The 9,627-nt window shown below is 42.2% G+C and overlaps 1 protein-coding gene across 6 annotated transcripts in view; it reads left to right on the top strand.

The window, feature by feature from the left end:
• The first annotated feature begins 2,124 nt into the window (after positions 1-2,124).
• The window catches only part of RIPOR3 (RIPOR family member 3), a 55,965-nt gene continuing 48,462 nt past the window's right edge, over positions 2,125-9,627 (top strand). For 2 of the 6 annotated variants that reach the window (XM_075516865.1, XM_075516860.1), the window contains exon 1: positions 2,125-2,286. The gene's annotated coding sequence lies outside the window, so the exon portion shown is untranslated. Of the gene's footprint in view, positions 2,287-2,416; positions 2,566-7,918; positions 7,938-9,627 lie in introns of those variants that run through there. The other 4 variants (XM_075516861.1, XM_075516864.1, XM_075516863.1 and 1 more) reach the window with 4 other exon arrangements.

The following is a 9,627-nucleotide window of genomic DNA, read 5'->3' as shown; positions in this document are numbered from 1 at the left end:
TATTATAAGGCTCATGTTTAGGAGGAAATGACAGTTACAGTAAGGGTTTTTTAGTCAACTGGTTGCATAGGGCTCCTGCAGAGATTTGGTGTTCTGACAAATGTCCTCCTGCAAATCCAGTTAAGTCGATTTAAAATAGCCCCTATGTGCACCACCCTGCTATGGGGCTGGCATGCGAAGCCGTGAGTCTGTACTTAAACTGCTGCAGTTCACAGTCCATGTTTTAGGGAAGTCCTGTGCTGCGTGAATTGGTCTGATACCGTTCACACTGGTGGGTCTGAGGCTGGAGCACACATCCAGCTTTGCTGACTCTCCTGTAAGACTGGAAAACCTGAGCAGGGAGGCAGGACATGTAGCTGGGTGCATCTTGGACTGCTGCAGTTATATTTGCTGGGGGGGCGGTTCTTCAAGCAGTCAGTGTGAATGATCATAAAACCCCAAAATACCAGGAAAATCAAAAGAACAGTTAGTAGAGTTAAAATTATTAGAATATGTAATGTACTTACCTGTACAAGTCCATGTATTTGCATCTCCTCGCTTTGCCTTGCTAGGCACACCAGCTCCGATACTAGTCTTTTCCATGGTGTGTCACCATTGCCTTTTTCAGTGCTCCAAGCCCCAATCAGTTTCAAGATCCGGTATGAAACCCACTTTTACTTGCATCTCAGCACCGTTCTTTCTAATGTATATAAAACCTGATGTGCTTGAGTTGTTTGCTCAGCCAACTCCATCAGCCCATCTGGTTTTGTCTCTTACTGCTCTCACTTTCATGTGTGTCAATTCCCTTGTGCATCTTCTTAAAAACATATTCAGCTGTGCAAGAGATCTTCCCTTGCCTCTTTCAAGACTTTCCTTTAAGCATGCACACAGAAAAATACAAATCCTAATGAACTTCATAAAGTACTGCAAAAGAAAACAATAACTCTGCCCTAACAGGTTCTTGTCTCTGGTCATCCGGTGCTTTGTGAACTTTAGTTTGTGTTTTATCCTCCTGAAACAGGATGGAAGAGTCTGGTACGTGTCCTAGATGATGCTGAATATGGTCAAGAGGGGAGCAAACACTATTAGTAATAAAGTTATTGTAAGAGCATGTCCAAATTCCATACAGTGAGCTCATTTTCCTCATGGGGAGTGTCTGGCTTCCTGTGCTGTCAGTCAATCAGCATGCTAACCTTACGGGGAAATGGTGCTAAAAAACATAGGGGAAAATGGAAGAGGGATGAGACATAGCATAATCCAAGGTGCTTTGCCCAAGGCAGGACCGTGTCGGTGGGTTGGTGTTTACGAAAGGCCCGGCAAGGCATTTTTAAAAAAAAAAGAGGTGTGATTGTGTGGGTTCATATGGTGAGGCAAGGAACAGGGGAGGAAATTCAGCCTGCTTTCTACATCACAATTTCACATCTTTTTGCCAGGGTTATCTGGAAGGTGTCTAGAAAGCTGGCAGGAGGGAGCTCATTCTCGAGGAACAGTACCTGCCTGAAGAAGCAACAAGGAGGTCAGTAGTGGGTGCAGCAGAAAGGGCTTGGAGCGGGCTTTGGTTAACAAAGGATCAAAGACACAGCAAATTGCACGTCTTCAATAATAGGAAACCTATGGGAGAGTAGGATGGAAAAAGGGAGGAGGCAATAAGAGAAAGAAAGATGATGATTAGGGGAAGACTGAGGGTTGTGAGAGGAAGGAGTCTTGAAAGGGGTAGTGAAGAGAAAGCGTGGGGTAAGGGGAGAGGAGGAGTGAGCAATGAATGGGGAAGACGGGAAGGGAGGGAACCTGGGCACGGGAGAAAATGCCCGAGAAGAAGTGAAGGGGTAAGAGTTAGGGGGCGGAGGAATAAACGGGGGGGGCAGGGGCTGGTGTCCCCGCGTGTGTAGCCGGTTTGTCACTGCCCTGCGGCGCGGCGGGGCCCGGAGCGAAACAGCTGGAGTAAGCAAGGGGGCGCTTGGGATGCTCCCTGGTTAACAGCAGAGGGTCCGGGCCGTGACCGCAGGCTCGGCATGTGCTGGAGCCGCGCTGCACTTTCCCAGCCCCCCTGCCAGGATGAGGGGGGTCGGAGGGAGGGAGGGAGGGAGGCAGCCAGCGGGACGGGGCGATCGGCATCCAGCAGCAAACAAGCGCTCCGGAGCCGCGGCTTCCTGGAAACGGAGCCCAGCTGGGTGACAGGCAGCGGCGATAAGCGCCGGCTATCGGGGCCCTCCCGGCGGGCCCTGCCTCGCCGCGCCGCCGCCGACCGCCGCGCTGCCGCGGGAGCGGTGCGGAGCCGCTCTCCGCGCCCCGCCGCCGAGAGGGCAGGTACGGAGCACCTGGCCGCGGAGCGCCGCGGAGCGGGTCCCGCCGGGGACGCCCGGCTGCGGCCCGCGGGGGGAGCGCGGGGTGCCGGCTCCGGCTCCGGGCGGGGAGAGGCGGCGTCCCGCCCCGCTGCGCGCCGGCGGAGCGCGGGCCGCGACCTCCGCCTTGCCCGGCGGCGGGAGGCGCGGGCAGGGGCGCGTCGGTAACGCCGCTCCGGGCACCCGGCAGGGAGACCGGTGTCCGAGAGGCGCGGGGCAACGGGGAGGCACGGGTACCGCATCGGTAGGTGAGAGCTGCAGGGAACCGAGGGGGGGGCACGTCACCTATAGGGCGATGCATGTCACCTATGGGCGGGTGCATGTCACCTATAGAGGGGGTAGGCTCCTTAGGAGTCTGCGGGCATCTGTAAGTAGGCAAGCTTCGGAGGCTGCTGATACTCCTACAGAGGCTGCACCGGCGCAAAGAGGTGAGGTAGCTTTTTATCCAGGGGTAAACGCATTCACGCCAGGAAACACCCAGGAACCCCCCGGGAGGTGAACGCCTGGCTGGAGCAGGCGGAAAAGTAAGAGGAGCAGGACAATGTTTATGCCATCCTGTAGGGTTTGCATTTTGGAGGTGTCATTGTATTGGCTGGTTATATTTTAGTTAACTCTTTTTGTCTGTGCAGAGATTACATTTTATTTGCTCATAAATACGAATTGAGGTTTTGGGTCACAGCCCAGTTACATTTTGCTTCAGACAGAGTTTAATTTCCCCTTTTAAAAAGTGTTTTAAATAAGTTGGGCCATATGGAAATTCAGTTGTTCATCAACCAAGGAAACTTGAAGGAATTTGAAAAATAAGGTTACATATTTCTTGAGCCATTTCTTGAGTATTGCACCAGAGTCAGAGTACAGCACCAGTACTCAAAACTCCTGATTCAGTCATTTCCTTTGTTAGGATCAAGACTTAATCCGTCTCTACCTGTGTTTTCACAGCTGTAAAATGGGAGCTACACCTGTTAATGAGGGGCATTGCATATTCTTTTTGGAAAGACCTTAATTAAAAAAAAAAGCAGAGGAAGACCATTTGTAAGGGTAGTAATGCAGAATGTGTCTGAGGGAACACTTCATGTTGAATGGAGAGATACATCTGAGAAAGATGTGGTGTCTAAAGGAACATGCATATTAGAAACTTCTTCTCTGTTGTATTCATTTCTTGTGCAGTTGATCACTTACATGCTGCTGCTCTGAATTCTGCAGAGTGGATGATGTAAGCACCACATGTAGTGGTGCAGGAAAAGCTGCATAAAACCAGCCAAAATGGGACGGAGCTGTTATTGAATGGCAGGCCAAGCCCACTTTATGCCCCAGGTCTAGAGAGAAACTTGTATGAGATACAACACATACGATATGGTAGTGAACAACTAGCTTGGTAAAATTTTCCTCTGATTAGAGTCTGGATACTGTTTAGAGGAATTAAAGGACCTCCCTGAGATGACAGGTCCTGCATCCCTATCTAATGCTCGATTCTCGAGTCAGTCAGTAACTGCAGTGAAGCAGTGGTGTTTCTGTTAACAGCATGGAGCCAAGAACGGGGAAATATAGGCCAAACAGTGAGTTATGTAATGGTATTCCCTAAGGGGTAGTATAAAGATGAGATGATTTCCTTCTGTCAAGACAAAGAGCAGCCGTACAGTTGCTCTACAATGTTCGCCCTAGCCCTGGGTTCCTTAGGAGCAATCCAGGCAGGGAGTTGGGACCCTGTAATAGCAGATCCACCAATATCACTTTATTCCCTTCCACAGCTAATTCCTTCACAAATATTCCTTTGCAATATCCTCATAAGGAACCTGAGAAGTGGAACAGAGCCGTTATGGCTAGAAAGGGAAACCAGACTCAGCCTATGGGGAGGGGAAAGTTAGGATTTTAATGTGTGTTTTCCTCAGGGGTTTGAGGAGTGATAATGTGGAGTTACAGTGTACCAGGGCAAAACAGAGGTTCTGTGTACAGAAAGTTATACAGGATAAAACAAGGGAGTGAGAACTGTCTCAGAAGGTTTGTTAATTATGCCATTTGGATGGAATAAGTAGAAAGGCTAGATTGGAAGTGAAGGAGATATTTTATGTAAAATAGTAGGTTTAATATTAGTTAAATATACACGCTTGATCTTAGCCAAAAGGCTGAGAAAAAGGGAACAGACAGACTTGAATTATCCAGACTGTTATTGGCCAGAACTGGATTTTGGAAGGTGATTGGCTGGTGACAATCCAAAATTATTCAGACAGCAAGTCTTGCAAAGGACATCAGCTGGCCGTTAATGACTAGAGGTGCTCAGGGTCCTGGGTTTAATTCTGATTGTAAGATGGCATCTCCAACAGTACGAGAGGGACGTACATATTTGTGAAATACCAGTTTTTATCCATTTTTTTAAACTTTTCCATTTCTGTTGCCAGTTTATTCTCCCTGAGCATGGATTGGTTTAAACTGGTATGTCTTCAAAGACAGAATGCCTGAAAACCATAATTTTTATTCACTTCAACTTTTTAGGGAAAAAACTTGGGTTTCAGCCAATCAAGGCATTTAATCATTAGTAATTTAGAGGAACAGAACACCAAGACAATCTTGTCTTCATTGCTAATACAGAAAGCACTGTAAGTGTAGTTAGCAAACGCATTTATATGTAACTGACCTAGATTTGAATTTAGCTGTTTTAAATTAAATAATAAAATTTGTTTCATGGGGAACTTAAAATGCGATTATTATTGGAAAAGTAACTGTGTCAGTGATATTTTGTTATTCATCAGGTATGTTCTTTGAATGAATTAATCCCTGATCTGCTTGATGGAGTAGCAAAAATCCACTTTCATTATTCTTTTAACTCTTGCTGCTTCAGGCTGAGTTAAGTGAATGCAGTAGCCCTTGCAAATTGCTCTGGCCCTTGTATCATGAATTAACATCCATGGTAGAGTTTATATCTTGAGGTGTCAATCTCAGTTGCACTGTAAAATACCATAATAACTTGCTTTGGATTATAGTCATATAGTACGGCTTCAAGATTTCAAACAGACTTGTCAGGATTATTAGTGATTAAGAAACCTGTTCACTTGTTGACTTAGCAAACTGAATTGGGGCTGTAAGCTTTTATTCTTATTTTTCTTTCCTTTCTCCACAACTAAATCGTCCAGACTACAAATTCTGAGCATGCTGGCATGCACAAGCGGGGATGTCCAAGACTTATATTAAGCGGCAATAGGTTCCTATAATTTCAAGTAAGGCCGGTAAAATCTATTGGTCCTCAACAGCTCAGAGAGCCATGGGTTGCATGTTTCAGTATGGGTAACTAATAGTAGGGGCATCTGAATTTAACAGACACTTCAGACATTTTGGCCTTATGTGCTCCTGACACATCTCATCTGTAGAATGGTGATAATACAATAATGTTTACATAGAACTGGGGAGATGATAAGAAATCACTATAGATCTTTCTCCGTTACGTAGGAAGAGTTATATTTATGATTAGCGAATGAACCTTGTTCCTCTTAGCTGAATACTTTCCTCGCTTACTTCATTTGGTAGGAACAGTGGTAACAAAGCACTTATCATTTTGTTTTAAAAAAGCTGGCTCATAGAATGTGTGCGCACCACAAGAGTTTTCTCTAACCGTTGTAGAAACATTTTTAAACTTGTAATTTTAAGCTATGCATAAGTATTGGTAGCTAATATTCTGTGCGCCTATGAAGGCGAAAAGGGTTATCTAGTTACATGTATTTGCAGATCTCTCTCTGCTTCACATTCTTGCAGACCAGAACGACGACATAACTTTCTTCTTTCAGGACAATTAATGTTCTGGCCCAGAATTATAGCACCAGATGTGTTGCCACAGAAACAATTTAAAGGGTGAAGGAATTGCAAGGAAATTGTCTTTCTAGTGGAAAATGTAAAAGCAGTATTCATGTTTTAGAGCCTCTCATTGGTTTCTATGTGTGTTATATGTGCTCACAGGAGAGAATAAGGGAGAATTTTGCTGTTTTGTTTCATACATCTGTTAGCATTTTAAAATTCTCTATACAGGGTTGAAAATTGAAAAATATTGTATTATGGGCATGAGTTATGTACCTCAGAGACATTTTTTTATTAAATCCTGACTCATTTTTAGAAACTTTTTCCTTGAAAAGTGTGCAGTGTGCTAGCTGATTTACTTAGCTCCACTTGCAACATGCTTTGGAAAATATTTCCAGTAATAGTTGTTTCTGTGAAAGTAAGGAAACATTTGACTATATAAAATAATCCCAGATTTTGATGCTGAGAATTAATAGCATATTCTTACTTACTACAATTGACATGCTGATGAAAAGAGGGAATGTATATAGGAAATATTTTGATTTAATCTTGCCTAGGAAGCCTTAAAGCAGCCAAAGCCTTGAGTTTAGCTAGTATTTCTTTTTCTCAGAGTAGTTGCCACAGGATACTCTATTCAACATATTCTTTTCTCAGCTATGATGAAAATATTTGTCTGAACAAAATGCAACATGAATTACCTTTTCACTTTTTTTGACCACAGAAGAGCATCTTTATCCTATATCAGATTTGCATACTGTTTGGGGTAGAATAAGGAGAAAAACATCCAGGAAGGCCACAGCTACAGCAGAGCAGGTTGGCACATGTAATAATTGTGTCAGAAACTCTCCAGATGTTGATACATCTAGTGTTTGCAAAAAGAGATTTTTCTTGTAGAATTTATGCTGATTTTTTACCAAATTAATTTAAACTAACAAAAATGCTGATGGAATTGTGTCTGCACTAGGATTTCAGTCTTATCATAGACGTATCATAAAATACAGCATCTGTAACTAACATTGGTGGGCATTTATTGTATAAAATTGACTGAAAAATCTGGGAAAATTTAAAAAAGGCCAAGATTCATACATAAAGAGACTTATTTCCACAGTGCTTTGTCATTCATGCATTTGGAAGGTCTTTCTCCCTGCAAATTTTGAAATACTGCTGGCTGGGTAGCTGAAGGAAACGTAATTGCATTTATCTTAGCAAAAGCCAGGGTGAAGTTCGTGTCTCTTTGGAGTGATGGAAAAAAATCTACCATATGCATCTGTATGCATAACACTACCCTGTGATTTTGGAGAATAATGGACATACAATGTTATGCCAAGAAGCCTTATTCTATTATTTGTTTGTTTGTTTTGTTTATTATTTTCCCTCTGTGAAATTTATTTTTTTAAAATGTTTTTTCATCTAGCCATACTTTTAAATGTCCCTCAGTTTGGAAATATATAATTTATTCCCTTTGTTACTCATTTTTTATAAAAATCTGGGATCTTCACTTTTCTATTGAGGAAAATTGTTTGTAACAGAAGAATCAGAATATATCCAGGTGTACTAGAGTTAGAAACAGTTACTTATGCTTATGAAAATAGTTCAACCTTATTTTAAGTGTCCTATAAGAGTAATCTTTTGAAATCTACCAGTTTTGGAATTAGACTGCATACCATGTCACACATTGGTGTTTTGGCAGGTTCACAGGCATGTACATCACCAAACAAGATCTACCATATAGATAAGAAATTCATTTCTCTCTTGCATTCCTTATTCAGGCAGAACTCCAATTCTGGGTGTGGAAGGAATGCAGAGCCGGGCCTAGAGCTTGTGTCTGCACAGGTTAGAAATGAACTTTCAGTGTAAAATTTGGATCTGAATCTGCATCCATATTTCACTAGAAGACCACAGATACTTGAATCCAGGTTTCTGGTTTGGGTGCTCTTTAGGGCTGAACCAGTCCTTATGTTCGGAAGCTGATCCAAATGTCCCCTTAATTAGTTCACATCCTTTAGTTTGATCCCATGAGAAGATAGTTTAGTCTTTCTTTAGGCAGTAGAGCTTTCCCAGACAGACATTGTAAACTAGAAATATAGATACTTACAATTTTCTTAAAAATGTCCTTTGGGCCTGAAATTTCTTGTGCTTGATTTCAATCCAGTATTGAATAAGACTGGAAAGTCTGAATAATGTCAGTTCAGCTGCATTTGAGTTATTCAAGTGCATTTTAAAAATATGTACTTTCCACTTACATTTTTTCCATAATTCTCTGCACTTACATAACCTCTGTTTTATTATTTAAATTGCCACAGACTTGAAGAGGGAAAAATCATTCTCCAATACTGGGACTCAACAGATAAACAAACAGGGAGGCAATTCAAAGACCTCAGTGTTCTTTAAAACCTTAGTGTTTACTGCTTTCGTGTTAGCATGAATAAGTTTATATTTCTACCAGTGCAGACAAAATAGAATGTAAATAACCTTCAGTTTATCTGTGCATGGAATTTCTGCAATTTTTACATTATGTAATTGAAATTTTACAAAAAGAGTATAAAAGGTTTCTCCAGATTATAAGGAAGGAATTTGTTTGATGAGATCTGTAAAGTTAAAATAGTAGGCCCAGGATTTTCAAAAGGATTTGACACAGAGAGGTATTCCAAATGCATATGCAGGTGTTTGAGCAATTATTACAATAGAGTGTACCTATTGGGTAACTGTGTGTGGAAATGTGGCTAATACTTGATCTATACAGAAAGTTCACAGGCTTTTCTAAAGTTTTGAAGATAACTGATTTGTAGCAAGTTAGTTACCTGGTTTTTACAATGGAAGAGAAAACAAAAGTGCAGTTAAAATGGACGGATCATGTCTAAAACTGCATCAGTTTAATTCCATCAGTAACATCACAGCTTCAGCATCACTGTATGTTTGTTGTATAGATATATATAAGTACACATTACTGTGTGTCCTTTTTCATGCTTTTAGTACAATAGTATACGCCCAGATTTTATGAAAATCTGTCACTAGGCTTTTGTTATTCATTGTCTGAAATGGAAGCCCACACAGTGATCTTGAAGGTAATGCCACCTTTGAGAGTCCTGCATGTAGAGAGCTGATGGGAAATACTGGTTTAATTAACCACAACTCCCACTGAAACAATAGAGCTATCCTTTGTGTAACGCTGCTGAAGTCATTGGATCTTGTTCCTAATTCCACTGAGGCTGAGTGGTGCCCCTCCCTTTTTCTGAAGTGTTCACATGCCAATGTGTTGTGCAACTAACATAATTTGTTAACAAATAAAGAAGAATTTAAATAACCTTAGAAAATTAGTGCAGGCATCCCAGCTGCCTGCAAACAAACATCAGAAGTGCAAAACAAGTAAGCAGCAGTGCAAAGTATCTCAAAATTGCTTGAGCTTGAGCTTCAAGAGCAAAAACACAAGTCTAAGGAGTATGTGCTCTGCAGGAGAAGGCTTTGGATGAGAACATACACTGCATCTTCTGGTAAGATCTCCAGTCCAGACATAATTTCTGTA

This window comes from Mycteria americana, chromosome 14 (genome assembly GCF_035582795.1).
Source record: "Mycteria americana isolate JAX WOST 10 ecotype Jacksonville Zoo and Gardens chromosome 14, USCA_MyAme_1.0, whole genome shotgun sequence".
NCBI lineage: Eukaryota > Metazoa > Chordata > Aves > Ciconiiformes > Ciconiidae > Mycteria > Mycteria americana.
The sequence above is the reverse complement of the archived record's forward strand: the minus strand, read 5'-3'. Positions and strand labels throughout refer to the sequence as shown.